This window comes from Scomber scombrus, chromosome 8 (genome assembly GCF_963691925.1).
Source record: "Scomber scombrus chromosome 8, fScoSco1.1, whole genome shotgun sequence".
Taxonomy (NCBI): Eukaryota; Metazoa; Chordata; class Actinopteri; order Scombriformes; family Scombridae; genus Scomber; species Scomber scombrus.
In genome coordinates, this window is record NC_084977.1 from 4,170,565 (window position 1) to 4,190,059 (window position 19,495).

Consider the following 19,495-nt stretch of genomic DNA (forward strand, 5'->3'; position numbering starts at 1 on the left):
CCTGTGAGACGAGAAAGCACAGACAACTCCGGGGAAGAAGTTTAGGTTATTGAATGCATTAATAGTACATGAATGTTATTGGATATAGATGGATGGATAGAGAGAGAGAGAGAGGAGGAGAGAGGAGCTCAGTGCATCATGGGAGTAGGAGTCCCCCGCCAGTCTAAACCTATAGCAGCATAAACTAGGAGCTGGTCCAGGACAAGCCTGGCCGGCCCTAACTATAAGCTTTATCAAAAAGGAAAGTTTTAAGCCTACTCTTAAAAGTAGAGAGGGTGTCTGCCCTCCGGACCCAATCTGGGAGATGGTTCCACAGGAGAGGAGCCTGATAACTGAAGGCTCTGCCTCCCATTCTACTTTTAGAGATACTAGGAACCACAAGTAGGCCTGTATGCTGGGAGCGCAGTGTTCTGGTAGGTACATAAGGTACTATAAGCTCTTTAAGATATGATGGAGCCTGAACATTAAGAGCTTTGAAAGTGAGGAGAAGGATTTTAAATTATATTCTAGATTTTACGGGAAGCCAACGTATACATCTAGTTATTTTCAGTATTATTATTTCAATTCGTTTTATTCTTCTACATATTTTCATGTTGAATGGTTCAGTTAAATACATATTGTAACCCCTTGTAAAATGAACTGTCAAGCTGTAGTGAAGTATTTTTGATGTAAAAAGGGAAGTGTGAGAAATACCCAAATAAAGAATAAGTTTAAAAAAAAAAAAGAGGGAGATGAGTTACTGTCAACACGAGTGAATGAAGCATTTCTCTCGTGTTTCATCTTATGTCTACAAGCGAGCAGCCTGCTGTGATTGAACCAAACAAATTAAATCTGAGAGGATCTGATGCTTCTCTCAGCCTGTCCGTCTGAATATCTTTGAGCTTAATGAGATCTGGCAGTCGGCCTGTTCCTGTTGTCTCTCTGGAAGTGAAGAAAGTTGGAACTGTCCATAGGAAAAGCTAATTTAACAAATCTGACAGCTTGGCTCTCTGCACCAATGGCAGTAGGTTGTTAAAAGCCACGTGTGGTGTGTATAGACAGTCAGCATTGTTTAGCACCTCAGATAATGTGTGTTCTTCTGTTTATGACTTATTACTTGTCAGATTACTAAGGAAATTCTCAAGTGTAAGATTTAATATCTCAAATAAACAAAACCTGTTAAGTAGAGTGAAAATACATGTTTACTCTAAAGACAGCTCCTTGCTGTAGGCACTTTATTCCCCCAAGTGTCTTCCTTCTCCCACCAAGTCTCTCTCAAAGAGTCTGGTTGTCGAAATCAGCTAAATATTCAGCCATGACAGTTGGAGAGAGTGCCGGGACGAGTTAGTTGTGTTGTGTTATCTGAAAGATTTCAGTCATGGCTGAATGTTCAGTTGATTTCGAAAACAACTCAACTCTCGTGAGACTTCAGAATGAGACTTCTTCTTGAGCGAGACTTGGTTAGATACAATAACAAACAGACCGAATCAAACTAAAAGTAATATTCCATAATGTTGTCAGACACTTAATAATAAACAATCTGAATATGTCAATGTCAAAAAATAAGCACTATTAGTGGATGAACACTGACATGGTGCGATTGCCCCAAAGGATTACATTGTAGCCTATTTTGTGGCTGCCAGCTGCAGCGCTATCAATACTGGATCAATTTCAAAAATTGCTGTGCCCATTAGTGAGTTGGAGTTGGCTGGTCGTGGTTCCTCCTGCTTGGCTTTGCATTCTGATATACACAGCTGGTGGTTTTCTTTGATTAGAAATTCAGTTTAAAAAAACAAAACAAACTAATACCAAGTACATGGAATGGATTGACAATGATATCCCACCTATCACTTGTTACTGCAACAGGGAAACAAAATATAATTAATAAAAATAAAAACCACATAACAAGGCTGTTTTGGTGTCTGTCCTCATTCCTCAAAGTTTTTAATTTTAATATTCATATTTATGATCAGTTTTTATCTTTCCAAATTTGTGCCTTTTAAAAGTATATAAAGTATTGTAATTTCAATGTTGTGCCACCGGTGGCAGTAGTGAGCACCTGCAGGAAAGCACATTACCTAAAACCTGGCTGCTTTTGACCCAAAGCAGAGATCAATTGTTCATTGGGATATTTAATGTTTCACAGTGGAGTTCTCATATTGAGAGTGTGATTAAGCTAAATCAATACAACTCAACAGAGGCTCAAATGAAAACATTAATCCTGAGGCTGACCTGCATGATAAAGTGTAATACACAAGCCCTCACATACTGAAACTTTAATTACCTGCAGTTGTTCTCACCCTTTATAAAAAAAAAATCAAAAAAAAAAAAAACCCTATGTCACTGAAAACGGAGAATGAGTTTGGATGGAGTAATTTCTTGAGCAATGTCAAGGTTTATTATGTTGAGATCTACAGGCTTCTGACTGAGGAAATGGGCAGTCTGCTATGAAGTTCTGCATTATACAAAGTGCCTTTTTTTTCTCTTAATTATCAAGGTTTCCAGCTGTGCTAAAATATCTTCCTGTTGTTTAACAAGGCAAAGTCAAAAGTCATGTCGGCAGCCATGTTAGGTTGTGATTATACTACTGAGATTTGCTTGATGTCGTTAGGTAATTAGAATTTACCATTTGTATGGCGGCCATTTTATGACATAACTTAGATAAACGTTTTCAAAATGTGTTTATGGTCTCAATCGCTAGTTTAAAGCCTTCTTCAATGCAGTATGATGTTCATTTGGGAAATTTTGGCCTCCCTGATTTTATATTTGACGATAAAGCAGGGCGTGGCTAAGTCGTGATTGACAGGTTGATTGGTTCACAGGTTCAGGAGGGCGCCTCATGCTCCTCCTGATGCCCATATAAGTAGAATCTGTGTTTTTTTTTACCCAGCATGCACCTGACATTTTCAAGATGGCGCTGCTCAGATCCGATACTATTCGCTTCCAAGCAGCAGTCCAACCAAGTCACGGATGTTACGTCCATTTTATATACAGTCTGTGGTTTCAATACACGGCCTGGGCCAATCAGAAACAGGGAGCGTTCATGCGCGTTCACGGTCAGACGCAGTCTGAGGGAGACCTGGCGGGGGGACAGAGAGTGAAGGCGGACGCTGCTCTGCCGGACAGGTGAGTAACATCAGCTCTGCGCTGCTTCACATAAACAGTAACGTTACCTGCTGACATTCAGCTCACTGTCTAGTAAGTCAGGACATGTTTTTTTTTTTTCAATAAACTTTATTTTCATTTCCATAATAAACAAAAAACTCCCGATAGGAAACATGTGCATTCTTTTTACAAAACAAAGATATCTCCATTATAAATACAATCTACAAGGTTACAGTATATACATAAAAAGATATAATAAAAAAATATATAAAAAAGGAAAGAAAATACAAGGTGTGTGTGTGTGTGTGTGTGTGTGTGTGTGTGTGTGTGTGTGTGTGTGTGTGTGTGTGTGTGTGTGTGTGTGTGTGTGTGTGTGTGTGTGTGTGTGTGTGTGAGTGAATGTAACTAGTTCCTAACATGTATCATATCTGACAGCAGATTTTTGGAGCATGCAGTATTTCATTGTTCTGGATTGTTTCAATAATAATAAACATACATTTGCATAAAGCAGCATACATGTCTACTCCCATGTTAATAGGAGTATTAAAAACTTGAAAAATATTCTTTTAAAATAAATTTAGAAAAAAAAAAAAAAAAAGTGCGATTAATTTGCGATTATGACAGCCCTATTAATCATGCTAACATGCTATGGGAGACATAGCCGTAGCTTGCTTTGCTAGCAAAGTGCACCTAAATCTGTTGAACTCAAACAGAACACAGACTCCAGACTGAAATAACTGAAAGCTTGAAAGTGTTTTACATACTCATTTTGTCCTGAATGTAAACTATAGTTTATTGTAACATGGGTTTAATTTGTATAACTTCAGCCATTGCTACTATTAGTTCAAAAAAGTAAAGTGTACAGTGTTAGCATGACCAGAGTTACAGAAATATAACCCAAGTAAGTAACTCTACTTTTCCTTTAGCTAACACTCTCCCCTACCAATATGTCTATGAGTATATATTTTATTTGTGAATATTCTGTAACGTTAAAAATGCTTTTTTTATAAAAGAGATTGTATTAATCATCATTTTGTCAGGATCCCTGTGTTTTCCTTCTTGTTCCCTCTTTTTCCTCCCCTTTTGTGGGAGTATGTTTTTTTGTTTAGTTTTCCTGGTCCCCATTGGAGGTTGGCCTCGAGCTGGGCGGAGTCGGAGTTCTCCTCAGCATCTGCACACCTGCCTTCTATCAGCAATCAAGCCTTTACCAACACTCACAGTATTTAAGGACCAAGTTCTCCAGCATATCTCCCCTGCTCTCAGTGGCCTCCACGGACCCCCCTGAACCTCAGCTCAGAACCACTACTGGACTATATTCCATTCATCTACCTGGCTTCCTCTGCTCTGGATTACCTCTGTGCCCAAAGATAAACCTGGTTTGTGTGAACTATCTTAGTCAGTGTTCTGCATTTTTGGGTCTAAATTCAAGTCATTATGACACATTTTGAACAGTCATATGCAAAATTGACTCTCTCCTTTTATACACTTTAAATATTTAGATCTCTCTTCTGAATCAAAACTGTAATCACTAATAGAATGATCCCAGTCTGTTATTCCTTCCCTTCAACTTCTTTGTAGTATAAATGTGCTTCTTTTTTTTTAAATGTCTTGTTGTTTTCTGCCATATGCTGTATTGTTGTATTAAGCATTCAGTTTGAACAATAGATTTTTTTATTCAGCCCATGTATCTATGTTTCTGAATGTTTTTTTGTCTCACTTGTTCTTTTATATTGTTTTTCAGTTTGTTCTATGTTGTTGCTCTCTCCTTTAACGGCTGGAAAACAGCAAAGGTTTTCATTGCTCTGCTGTAAAATATAAATACACTATGGTTAAAATAGGATAGGATATTAAAAGACAGTAACATAAATACATGAAGACAGGACACAAGAGCATAATCTACACTGTCAATGTGCTTCCTCCTTCCCTTCTTTAGGTGTGTGATTTCCAGGCATCGCTGTCTGTCATCCTGGGTCAACATCACGCACCAGAGTTCCCACGGGAAAAGATGGGACAGGTACAGAATATCTCTGTCAACCCTGACACACGAGTCGCCCAAGAGGGATAGGCGAGGAAGACGAAGGAAGGGAGAAGATGGCAACGATGGATTGGACACAAACAGACAGAGGAAGGAAAGAAAGTCCCCGGAGAGGAAGGTAAAGAAAGCATGAGTGGCATGCGAGGTGGTATGATAAGAGGAGTGAAGAGACGGGAGCTGATGGGAGAGTCAGAGGGAGATGTATGATAGAGTGGAGATTTAAAAAGGACCATGGCTTTCATTTTGACTCTCAAGCTGATTTTATGGGGCCACTAGGGACATTTTCTCCTCTGTTATGACCTCTGACATGTTGCAGTTTTACAGTTTTCATGTTTATCACTTAATTAACAAATACTACAGCAGTTCTCCATAGGCTTATGCAGTTTATGAGCAGAAATAAACAAGGCGGCTTCTACAAGCAAATGCCAATTTTTAAACACCAAAAAACACCAGGACATCCCAAAAACCCTAATACATATTGACTCATATTCATAGCAATCTAACTGAAGCAATATGTAACATAATATAGATAAAATAATTTATAACCAAATTTTGCACATCTTTAATGGATAATTGCATTGATCTTTAGTTATTTATTTTTTCAAGTTAAACTGCCATCACAAATGATGTGCAATAAACATTATAGTGCAAGAGCCGCTCTAACATACTGACAGCTGTCTTGTGTGCACAGTCAGTGTTATAAAGAAAGGAACTTTGATTCTGACTTGAGGTTGACTTGATGTTGTGTGATATTAGAATGCAAGGGCAAATACCGCTGTTTAAAGAAATGCCTGATGTCACATAAGAGCATTAATTTTAGACAGTCCTTGAGTAAGAAACTCTGAGTTTGTTGAAGAAAAGTTGCCTGCAAGCAGGTTACCTTCACAAATAAGTAGTTACCATGGTAACTGACCCAGCATTGAAGTTTCTTTTCTCTCTGGAACTGAAAATCCAGAGTTTACCTTATCTCAGGGTTAACAAACTCAAGACTTTTCAAAGCCGTGCTTTGATAATAAGTTTAACTTGCAATTGTATTAAGTCATTTTTATTCAGATTTTTCTCATATTTTAAGCATAAATGTTGCCATTTGATGGATTGTACCAGAGTATCTTAAAGCTAAGTCACATCTGCAGTCCCTATATGTTCCCTGGTTACAAAGATGGACATTTAATATTAAATATAACATTTTTCAAATTACAGATTTTTATTAAATGATGAATTTTATCAGATCATTATTTAAAATGTTTTTCATGTAACTATAAAGGACCAGGTACAATATTAAATGTCAATTTTACCACTTGATGTACAGTATTGTACCTGAGTTGGCTCAAAAGATAAGGCTGGTAATACTCTTTCAATTTCTATTCTCTTCAGTCACCAAATCTCATGTGCAGACCCAAACAAACACTAAATTGAATTTACTAATAAGTACTGTATGTATCCAAAGCCTGATACATGTTATTTCTCTGTGCCGTAGACATCCACTGTTGTCCAAAAACTATTACAAACACTTCAGTGACCCACATCACACTGACATGCTGAAAATAGTCCTCAATAAAACACTGTTCACTCCTCTTTTGAGTAACAATTTCTAAACATCACGGTGCCCAGCTGTTTTTAGGAAATTACTGAACCTTTTCTGAAGATGAAAATGTCACTAGCAGAGACACAGGCAGCTGCTGTGATGGAGTTTCAGTGACTTGATTTTTGCACTTTAACACACAAACAAAGCAGCTGATTTGACCCGGCATGCTTTTCTTCTCTGCTGAAATTACATGTCTTACTACACACTGCCATATAAAACGAGTCCCTTCTATTACCCACACTTGTGGTGATTCACATGTCAAGGTACTAGGCAAAGGTGTCCCACATCTAGAACAACACCAACAACCAATGTCTACAATATCCCACAATGCACTATAGTGTATTGCACAACATGGCCCAATCATAAACTAGCCCTTATCTACTTCGCCTTAACCAATCCCCTTGCGTTTGTGCGTTCATTTGGAAGTTCACCATTTTATGGGCCGTCACAATGAAATTAGCGTAGAGTGTAAGCAGACTTTCAAACCCTTAAATAGTGAGTTTGCAACAGTGCAGGCTTATTGTCCTCCTAGGTGCATGTGATCAACAGGAGAAAAAGTGTGAAATGGCATAAACGCCATGCAAGCACAGCGTCTATCCGTTGCCATGGTGACGACCACTTCCTTGGCAAGGGCGTACCATAATTTGTCTATCCATGTATATACCCTCCACCTTCATTATAATTGTCCTCCACAGCTGTGTGTTATTTGGTTTTTGGTGGAGTGGTAGTGTGTAGGGAGTCGGGACTGGTTTGGGGTTGGGCCCACCAGTCCAGTTGTCGTTACAACTGATAGTCGATAAACTGGTTTAGTGACTGATAGTAATTAACAGACATGAAGAAGTTGTAGGTTATGACATATTTGATTTAGTATTAATATTATTATTAAAGTAAAGGCAGTAGATCCAGATGGCTATCACTTCAGATTGATGGGGATACTATTATAATCTGACATATAAAATATATCCTTTTTCAATGTTTTTGGGAGATGTGTTCCTCCCTTAAAATGTTTAGATGCCAAATTTGATCTCTTTTCCTCAATGTTACTGTGAAATTTAATTGTGCAGTATGTGGAAATTAAATAAAAGCAATAAATATATGATCTTAACAAAGCCATGTACAGTATTGTGAGTCATGGGATGCCCACATTAATCAATAATCACATAATTAGTCTTTTTGGTTGATTGGTCACTGTGACAGTGGGAAATTTGGGCAACTGGGCACCTGGCTACTTACAAATAGCAATTGTTAGTATTATTGTGAAAGTATGTATGTACTGTTTGAGTACTGGATCCAATGAAAACAGGAAAAGTTTTCTTCTTCAGCTTCTTCTGCTTCAGTTCATGTTAAACAGTGAACATAAAGAGCCTTATAAATGTAAATTAGCCTCTTACCAAAGCCCATTTTCAGTACCTTTAAAGATTTATGTCTTCATGCTAGTGGGCTTGATGCAGAGTGCTACAGACAGGAGGATTTCCTGTATTGACGAACAAACTGGCACAATGTTAGTTTTGGTCTTTTGGTCATGGGATTTGTTAACAATATAAAATATAGAATAATGCAAGCCTTATGCTTTAAAGCTAATTTTGATCTCTGTTCCCCTGGCTGATCACTTACTGTAATGCCAATACAGAACAGCACTAAACAGGCAGTGGTGGAAGTTTTCAGATGTTTTACTTTAGTAAAAGTAACAGTGCAACAGTGTAAAATAGTCCATTACAAATGTACTAAATTTGTCCCTATTTGGTATTATGAGCTGAGTAAAAGTACTGCAGTATTATGAGTGATGTAGTATGCAGTATTACAGTAAAAGTACTGCAGTATTATGAGTGATGTAGTATGCAGTATTACAGTATTATGAGTGATGTAGTATGCAGTATTACAGTAAAAGTACTGCAGTATTATGAGCGATGTAGTATGCAGTATTACAGTAAAAGTACTGCAGTATTATGAGTGATGTAGTATGCAGTATTACAGTAAAAGTACTGCAGTATTATCAGTGATGTAGTATGCAGTATTACAGTAAAAGTAGTGCAGTATTATGAGTGATGTAGTATGCAGTATTACAGTAAAAGTAGTGGTTTGGTCCTCTGACTGATATATTATTATATATGACATCATTAGATTATTAATAGTGAAGCATCAGTGTTAGAGCAGCATGTTACTGTTGTAGCTGCTGGAGGTGGAGCAAGTTTACACTACTTTATATACAGTTAGCTAGTTTAGTCCAGTGGTTCCCAACCTAGGGGTGGGGTCCCTCCAAAGGGTCAGCAGATAAATGTGAGGGGTGGTGAGATGATTAATGGGAGAGGAAAGAAGAAAAAACTAAGTTTATGATACACAAATGTGTTTTCAGTTTTTGGACTTTTTCTCTAATCTTTGATTTTTGCTGAAATATTGGATCATTGGAACATTTATTGAAATGAATCTATGTGAGATTTAGAGTGAAAAAAAATCATTATTTGGTGGAGCTGTTAACAACTCATAGACATCTGAAATGTGAGCCTGACTACACACTGCTTTTCATAAGAAACCACTGGTTTCATCTTTAACAATGTGTTGTATTTTAAAAGCTTGTTATATTATCCATTATGTCAAATCTTCATCTGAAAAGTAACTAAAGCTGTCAAATAAATGTAGTGGAGTAGAAAGTACAATAGTTCCCTCTGAAATGTAGTAGAGTAGCATTAAAAATAAATACTCAAGTAAAGTATAAATACCTAAAAAATGTATTTAAATATAGTACTTGAGTAAATGTACTTGGTGACTTTCCAGCAATGCAAATAGGGCAGAAGACAACACACATTTACACAAAACACTAAATCATACCATGTTATCATGTTAATTGAACTCTGTCAAATTTGTACACGTTGTGAGACCAAAAAAATAAAAAAAAGCTAGCAAATCCTGAGGAATAACACCTGCTAGGTATTCATTGTTAAATTACATAACCAACTGTTACATGTTACAGTTAAATAACAGCAGCTGCCAATCAAGCTTTTATGTTCCTGACACATATTGTGCAACGCTGACATATTGCAAAGGAAAGATGGGAAGCTTCAACATAAAAAACAAAAAGGAATAACCTGGTGTAAAGTCTCTTGATTTAACAGTGTAAAAAAAGGAGGAAACCAAAAATAATTTTGAATATTATTGCACGTTAAAGAAAAATATAGTGTACATCGATGGTAATAAATACATGTGTAAATGTTGCAGTGCCGCTGTTGAAATCATTAAAAAAACATACTCGCCCTGTTTTGATGCCCCCAAACAAAGACACTTCAAGGCACTCGGCCACTCAAAACAATGGAAAACGTGCACATCTGATGCCTCCAACGCATTTCTGTCTCAAAGACAGAAGGTCAGAAAGATGCAATGGCTTATATGAAAAAGTTGACATAATAGGCTTTGGAGCTGTCACTCAGCAGGGAGCTGCAGCTTTGTATCTCTCATGCCTTTGCAGCAGACCTGAAGGAGGCGGAAGAATAAAGAGAAAACAAAATTATATATATATATATATATATATATATTTATTTATTTATTTTTTCCATCCAGCCAGTGTTTTATGGCATGCACTCCTTTAGTTTCCAAAGGCTAGGGGATAGATAGGTCCCTAGGGAGGTTAAGGAAAGGCATATATATATGCTAGAAAGACAAAGAGCATCAAAGGGAAAAAGGAGAGAAGACAGAGAAAGAGACGAAACATGACAGAGGCAGAGGAGTCATCGCGAGGTGTCTCCGAGCTGTCAATCACGGCAGGAAACCGGATGGCTTGCTCTGAAGCGACCCGCAGAGTGAGAAAAGGAATGGAAATGAGAAGTTACTGAATGCATTGAATGCACTCTGAATCTTTCAAATGAAGTTAGCGCGTTGAAACAGATTTATGACAGACAGTGAGGTTAGTGCAGGTCGGATAAAAACACAGGAAATGATGAGAGAGATGTTAGCCTGGAGACTGCAGATGCGATCTCTGGAGAGTGCAGGAGAAAAAAACAAAAGCATTAGTTTAGTTTGGCTATAAATAATTACATATCTCCTAATTATACTATAGCTATACAGAACTGAATATGAATAATCAGAGTTATTGTTGTCTTAACTCTTAAAACAGTGTTATGTTATCACTTAGTGTAGTACAAAGCTGTGCAAATACATACTTTTTTCAATATATTAACAATCAATCTAATGATATGTATAATGTGAAAGGTGTCACTCATGGTGACAACCCAGACTTATCTCTGCAGTTGAGGAAATAGTTTGTTTGAGTCTCATCGCTCTCAACAGCCTAATTTCCATCAGCAGCAGACAGATGTTTTTAGTGAAAAATCTCAGACGAAGTCATTGTACACTACAGTACCTGCCCAGCACCAAACAGCAAAGTTACTATCTAGATAGTAAATAAGTGGCACATTTAGCAGATTTCATTTTTCTCAGGAGTTGGTGGTGACCAAAACAAAACTAAGACCAGTGTGAGTAGTTGAATGAAATGTATGAATTCTAATGTTGCTGTGTGTTTGCAGTTGTGACCCAGTATCACAGCAGCTTGTGAAATAGTCACAACATTTAATCTATGTATATGTACATGGTTACAATTTTTTTTTTCCTGCAAGTCGGGACTCAGGATCACAGAATCTGCAATATTTTTGTTTGTTTTTTCCCATCTTTTTTTTTCAGACTATAATCTGTACATTACCAAACATTTTTTATTTTTTTGTTAATTTTCACCATCAGGGTTTTCTCGACAAACACAAACACGAAAATGTCCTCGATAACGCAACTATATGACAGGTTTGAATTATTTCATCTCTGATTGTGAGAAATCCAGCTTTTTTTTGGTCAGTATTATATAGCAGAGGGCTACATTAGCCTACATTATGATCCTCAGCCACCAATTGCTTTGAAGATAAAGAATGTCCACTTTGTTACCTGTTAAAAAAAACTTTCATTTTCTATTATATCTACTATTTACTCGTAATTACTGAAATTATTCCACACTGATTAAGATTTTGTGCATGCTTATAACCCCCTCCTCCTCCACACACACACACACACACACACACACACACACACACACACACACACACACACACACACACACACACACACACACACACACACACACACACACACACACACACATACATATACACATACACACACACAAACTTTGAAGTGTTTTATTGGACGAGGTGGCTCAATATTAATTGTGTATTTTCTATCTTCCTGCCTGGCCGGCTGCTCGTGACCTCACAGAGCACACAGGCTATAAACAACACATTACAAACAACTTAACTAACTGCCTTCACTTTACTGGCTGCTAAGCCTTGTTGCAGGGCTACACTTGGATCAACATCTGGAACACAATGTGCAATTAAGATTCAGATGTATTTCTAACATTTTGTTCCATAAGCAACATACAGTACTTAATTAATCTGTAACCTTGAACACTATATGATTTGTGCATGAACTCTACTGTTGTTAATAATTATGAACTTTATGATCCTGCTTTGCCTAGACGAGCTTGTATGCAAAATGTTATCAAATATTAAACATCCGTATCAGCGTATACGGTATACTTAAACTATTATTAATTTAATTCATTGACTTCATTATTGTTAAGGGAAGGAACCAGGCTGTAAAGATACCTAGGCTTATTAAGTATATCCAGTAGGCTTCTCACATTAATCATAGGCTACTTTTTACACAACTCTAGACGTTTTTGTATCTTTAATATTCTCGGTTTTGGGAAGAATAAAAATAGACAAATGTAATAATAATACAAATAATGAAATGAACAAAGTCATATTAAAATTTAACTGATCAAAAAAGAGCATCTATTTACAGAGTGGGATAGAAAAAAAATAGTAATAGTTTGGAAATGGGAAATAAAACTACAACTAAAACACTTACTGTACAAAGGAAGTATGGACACAAATTAAATGTGCATTAATAATTATATGATGTTACAGTGGAGGTTGAATGCAATGTACAGTCCAGTCCAGTTTGATGAATATATGATAGTGACAGTGCAGGTAAAAAAGGATGGGGAAATGTAAAGTCCAGTTTGTTAATCCCACCTTCATCCTGTTTATATGGCCGTGGTGCAAGATTTGATGCATTTTAGTGTGAGTACAGGTTAGGGTTAGAGTTAAGGAAGGGCATTGTGTTGTACCAGACGTGGCATGTTCAATTACTGTTTTGGGTTGTCTGCTGTGGGTGGGCTTCATTCCATTTCAAACTCCTGCCAGTTGGCTGCAATCACAGCTCTCTAAATATAAACAGCACTATCTGCGTAGTGTGTGAAGTGGAGGACTCCATGAACACACACACAACATCTTAATCAGTTTGGGATAAATTCAGCAAGTAAAGTAAATAGTAAATATACTAATACTTTTCTTTTTTTTTTTTTTTTTTAAACGGGTAACAAAATTGACTGTTTTGTCTCAATGGCAACGGTGGCTGAGGATTATGGGTAATGAAGCCTTCTACTGGCCAAAACATTGATTTCTCAGAATCAAAGGTGGAATAATTGAAACCGATAGCCCTGACATTAATCATATTGGAGTTATCAATCACACTTTTAATCTTTTTGTGTTGACAAATGTTATGACGATATAACTAAAAGAAAACCTTGATGACAGGAAAATAAGTGAGGAAAATACTTCCATGCATCAGGTCCTTCAGTTCGCCCACCGGACTGATGCCATCCATGAATAAAAAGAAGGATCAAATCTTGCAAATAAATGTTCATTAATGTAGTAGTAGTTAGTTAGTAGTTATACATTTAAAAAAGCGGTGCAAGCACAAAAAAGACGATTGAATTACATTTGTTTGAAAGTCGTGCTGAAAAACTGAAATGTCCATCAACCCAAATCTGTGTTGGCTGTTTGCACGTTCACCATAACTACTTCAGAACTTGATATGTCAGTGTTGTGTTTTCAGCTTGTTTGCGTTGCCCCAAGATGCCAAAATCAAATCAATCCAGCTTTAAAATACTTCAGAAAGAAAAACTCTCAAAACTTACGCTGTCTTCCATGGATTTAGAATCTCTTCAATACTCAATCGATCTACGTTCAAAGTAATAAATAGTTTATGGCCCCAGTTTCTATTACATATGTGCAGAAGTTTTTGGGGGCACAGGCCCCCAAAAAGTTTGGAGAAGCTTTGATTTGCTCCTTTTATAAAAGAACATATTTAAAGAGGTTTTGCTGGAGCAAAAGTCTGTGTTTTGCTTTAAGTCTTTTAATTATTTAAGCCTATTTCACGTATTACACCGTTTTTCTTCTACATTTGTGGATTGGTTTCTCTGTAAAGCTTTGTATGGTACCATCCCATTGATCAACAAAGATGTGTAGCAATGTTCTCTAATGAAGAATACTGTTCAGTGATGTTCTCCTTCACAGTGTTGTTCAGTATTCTCCACACATACACACACGCTCGACCCCGTGCCTTCTTTTGACCTGGTGCCCACACACACACACACACATCTGATTATCCACTTGTAATATTTATTCAATTAAGCAGTCCATTGATCTGTTATTCTCTATACTACATGCATATACCAGATCCCAAAGGTCCTTAATGGACATCAATGCTTAAATCTATATAGATTGTTAATGTGCCCTCTGTCATCCAGAATCAACAGATCAGGACTGGAAATGTATCCAGGCTTTGACTAAATAGTATCTTTGTTTTGTTGATGCCCCAGAACACATTTACATTTGAGGACTTTTTACCCACACTGTATTGTACTTTATTGCCCTTCTGATCTTTTTTGGATACTGTCTTTGAATAGTACTATATTTGCTATCATACACCACTGAGACTTAAGCTTAGTTATTGGAGTACAGTTGGATTGTAACTTTCTTATATACAATAAATTAACAGGCTCTCCTTTAAAATTGCATTGAAAAACATTTCACCACTAGGGGGCAGATGGACAAAACACACACTGTATACACTGACATGCTTGTAACGCTGACGTACAATATTAGCAGTTACGGTTAATTTAATTGCTCATCCTGCAGACACAGAGTAACATTATCATCCCACTGAGTTTGTGTTCTTGCCTAATGACACATTTTTAATAATCGCATCACTCAACTTTTATTCAATCATCATTTAGGTGATCGGCTCTCGAGCAAAATATTTTACTTCAGCTTCAATGCACAACCTTCTTTACCAGCCGCTCGTTTATTCTGGAATTCAGCCACATTGCGTTGGAGAGGCAGTCTGTCTGCATGAGTGCTGGACAATAACAGCTATGTCATTATTGCACTATGTCATTGTCCACTATATTTGCACATCATTATCACCATCACTTTCATTTGCTATGTCACATGCACAATGATAAGAGAAAAAAACTGGATATCTGAGCAAGATACAAGCCAGTCTTGCCACGTTTTGCTCGAAATGTAACAACGTGGAAGGTTTATGCCAAACTGAGGACTGATGAAATATCACTGTATGAGCTTCTATACTATATATCAGCTCAAAACTGATTCAACACAACAACCTAATGAACAAGGCCTGTATTTCATTGTGTGTGTGTATTTAACTCTCCTGTTGTCCTCCTGTCTACCATGCAACTTTTGTCCTCCTGGGTCAAAAGTGGTTTGACTATTTATGAAGCATAATGTTTAAATTGTCACCCAATCCTGTGTTAGACCTTTTTAGCCAACTTCATTCCAACCTATTACAACAGCCTTTACACATATTTTTTTGGAAATCATGGTTAAAAGGCCTCATTTAAATGAAATTATACCTCATTTTGAGTTAAAAAAAACCCATAATTTTAACTAAATTTAAAGTCAGAGGAAAATATTTTGATGGATTATTATTAGAGGCTGGTATATATCAGTTTACTCATACTGTTTTGAAATCATTTGGATTTTTTTTTTTATGTAATCACACCTTGAGGGTTAAGGTTATGATGCCAACAGCTGTATAATGTCATATTTTGTGTCCAAAGATAGATCCTTACTGTAAAAGTTGTTGGAAAAACATGATAATTCACAATGCAGTATACACTCATTGAATCCGATTGTACAGGTGTACCTAATGCAGAGACTGGTGACTGTACAATGTACATATATATATTTTTCTGAAAAATGGCAACAGAAAAACTTTTTACTCGTTTGAAAACCCTGGCTTCAAAATTCCCATAGTTTAAAAATCCAACTGAATGGACAGCTTTTCAACTCACACTGGTCAGCGTGTTACTGTTCTCTCAAGTCTTAACTGTCAATCGCACATCAAAAGGGATTCTCAGAGTAGAGCAGTATTCTGTTTTTGGAAACTTTCATGTCTGTGATGAAACAGTTTGTAATGGTAGAGAACTGAGACACTGAACAACTGAATCAAGATGATCAAAATAAAGTTAAGGAACGGCAAGTAATGATAATTGATGACATTCTTAGGGGGTCATGGAAACACTTTCCTGTAGACTTAAAAAGTAGTTGTAAAAAGTTTTCTTTTCATTTTTATATCAGTTACAATGAAATACAGCTATAGAATCACCTCGAAAATGCAACTAAATGCACAATATCTATCCATCCATCCATTCATCCATCCATCCATCCATCATAAGGAACTGGGTCAATTATGAGTACTAGTTGGTTTCTGGGCCTAAAGGCGACAGGACGCATAGGCAGTGCACCAAGAGCGGGAGATGGGGGATCAAAAAGGCTTTCATTTTTGCCCCTGGCCCCCCCCTAGAGGGTTAATCCGACCCTGAATAAAACTTTTCTTCGGCTTGTACAGCAGTGGATCATTCCATGCAACTTTCTTCTACTTGAAACACAATAACAAGGCTTCGGTGTGTGGGAGGCTTTCTTTAAAGAACATTTTCTCTCCGTTATGATCATTCATTTTTTACTGGAGACCATTAAATTGTTTTGCCATTTAAAGCAGTACACGGTCTCTATTGATGTCCATTAGTGTAAAAAAGAAAGTAAATGGCAATTGTTACATCCTGACCTTTATCCCATTCATGGGCCAATGTACTCTATCAATAACACAAAGAGAACAGTGGGCAGTAATTATTGGCTTATCTGATGCAGTATACACAAGTCATTTAGCTTATCTGTTTTTCTGCTCGCTTACCTAATGATTAAGGTGCAAAGGGATGCGAAACATGGTCAAATCAACGCAAATGCTGTCTGAAACCTGTCATGTTGGGAACACTGTTGCATGGATCGCTATCCTGCATCATTGGTTGCATTAATATTCAGAGGACCAATTAATGAGAAATGTTTAAGTATCATTGATTGCAAACAAAAGCGAGCACAGTGTCATGATAATTGCAAAGATTTATTATATGCATTTAAAGCAATAACCTCATTAGGTGTGGCGCAGATAGTAACTTTCCTGATTACATTGGGCTTTAGAAACACAGTGAACACAGCTTTTAAATAATATAGATACCAACCTCTGGCCAGGAGGATTTACTGTATACCTACTTTAACATAGCCATAGATGTGTATCAGTGTTGCAAAGACAGTCAGCAGCCAATCACAGTCTTTCATGTACTTTACTCTGTAGTGTTTACTGTGGGAATGATGCTTCTGTTCCCTGACTTTTGCCTTAAAGGCAGTGCCTTGCTACTGGCAACTTAAGAACAGCTATAAAACGGTGCAACGCCTGGAGAGAAACAGTGTTTTAAGGTAAAACTCAGAGAACAAAAATCCTCTCTTGCTGATGTTCTGTAACCGAAAGACTTTGTGGTGGGGTATGCAGTGGACACGTATAGTAAAAACCATGGAGGTTGATTGTCTTGGGCTTGGGAACTTGAGCACCCATGGGCAAATATATTGTGAGTTGGCAGAATCCAATGACAGAGATATCTCCGAGACCACCACTGTTAATGTTTTTTTGTCTTTAATTGTCCACTTTGAAATATCTAGAAACAGATTTGTTAAAAAAAATATGTTTTACTTCTGAAGTAATCTTAAACTTCTCCACATATATTTCCAGAAATGCAAAAATATCTTCCTACCTACGCATTTGACAGTTTCATAAATGCATTTAATAACAGATTAGCTGCAGCCTTTCATGCTCTTTCTAATAAAAAGTAATAAGAAAACAATTAAAAAGTGGAATGGAATAATCATGACACCATTAAATTAGAGTGACTGTCAGCCTGCACAACATAAATGGTGCCAAATTATATATTTCTTTACGTGTGAAGTGGTGTACGAAGTTTAAAACTTTGTCAACACATCTGCCTTTGATCACCTGTAAAATATCAGTATGACCATACCATCTCTGATTGACACAAACAAATTAACGCTTTCTTTTATAACAAGTGGAAAAGTGCTGACTGGCACCATACCTGAACATGTGTTTGAACTTACAAACAGCTGGTGCAACAGGCTGCAGCAGTTATTTGTCCTGCTCTGCAGCTATGATCTCCCATCTCCACCACTCTCTAAAGTAGGTAAGTTCAGCCAATTATTGTGGTCTGTGTAATTGATAATACACTGCTATGATGTCATTATTATTAATAATATTATTATTGAATGTTACAATTACACATTACTACCGATTAAATGTAGGTCTTAGTCAAATTGAATGTTTGTAGGTATAGTGCTACTTGATATGAAGTGGAAAGACACACAAGACTTAGCGTGGTGGTGTAACAGTATGGCTTTACTGTATGTTTAAATACAGATGGAGGTTGCATTATAATGTCTATATTAAGAAAGAACATTGCTAACTTAAACAACTCGTTCCCATCAATAATAATTAAACTTAGATTCTTGACTCTCTAATTGAACAGTACTGGTCAACTGTTAATTATAATTTATGTTTCGGGTGTGTTTATTGCCTGATGTGTTGTAATTTATGAACTATTTTGTATCCTTACTAAAGGACTAGTAACTATATTTGCATGTATGTTTCAGATGTATCTGCTACTCCTCTACAGCCTGCAGACACCCCATCAACTGGAGCATATCCTCAAGTGTGTGAGTCCATCTAGGCAGCACCTATAGATCCTGCTGACTGACCAGTCCTGTCTGATATGGTGAGGACGGAGTCAGCAGAGGGACACAGATGGGAAAATAGGACTCTGTTTCCAAAAGGACAGTACTTATCACCTCCACTTTTACAGAAAATTAGTGATTGGAGAGAAAATCAAAAGAAGCTGCGTAGTATAGTCCAAGAAGAAAAAAAAGTATTTACTGCTTCTGCTGCTAGCTATTGTCACAAACAAGAAAAAAAACTACAAACTTATCAGTAATGCACGTAATGACTGGAAAAAATCGCTGTGAAATACAAAAAAACCCATGGAAACAGTTAGAGCATTCTAGGCTGCTGTTCCTAGTTTTACTGTAGAATGAGTGGGTGCTGATGAGGCAGGAGGGTAATGTGGTTGGGGGTGAGAGGACCATATCCTAATCTCACCTAAGGCACCAAAATCACTACAGCCAGCCCTGATTTGGACATTCCATAATTTTTTTTAAAAAGACTATGACAATGAAATATTGATATTGAACCTGAAAAGACTGACATAAAGTGACTTTCAAAGCATGTTAGGTATGTTCAATAATGGTTTTAATGGAGAATCTTTAATAGCTGGCAAATTTAAAACAGAATGGCAATGAAGGACAAGAAAAAGATCAGGCTTTAAATACTACAGTTTTCTTTAATAAAAAAATTAAATAAAAATCTGCTCTGGTAGAAATCCCTGCCATAACTGCTTATGTCCACAAATGTGCTATCACACTACCCTGGTATACACCACAGGCAAATTAGCTTTATTAATCACCTTTTAATTTTAATTTATTTAAGAGAAA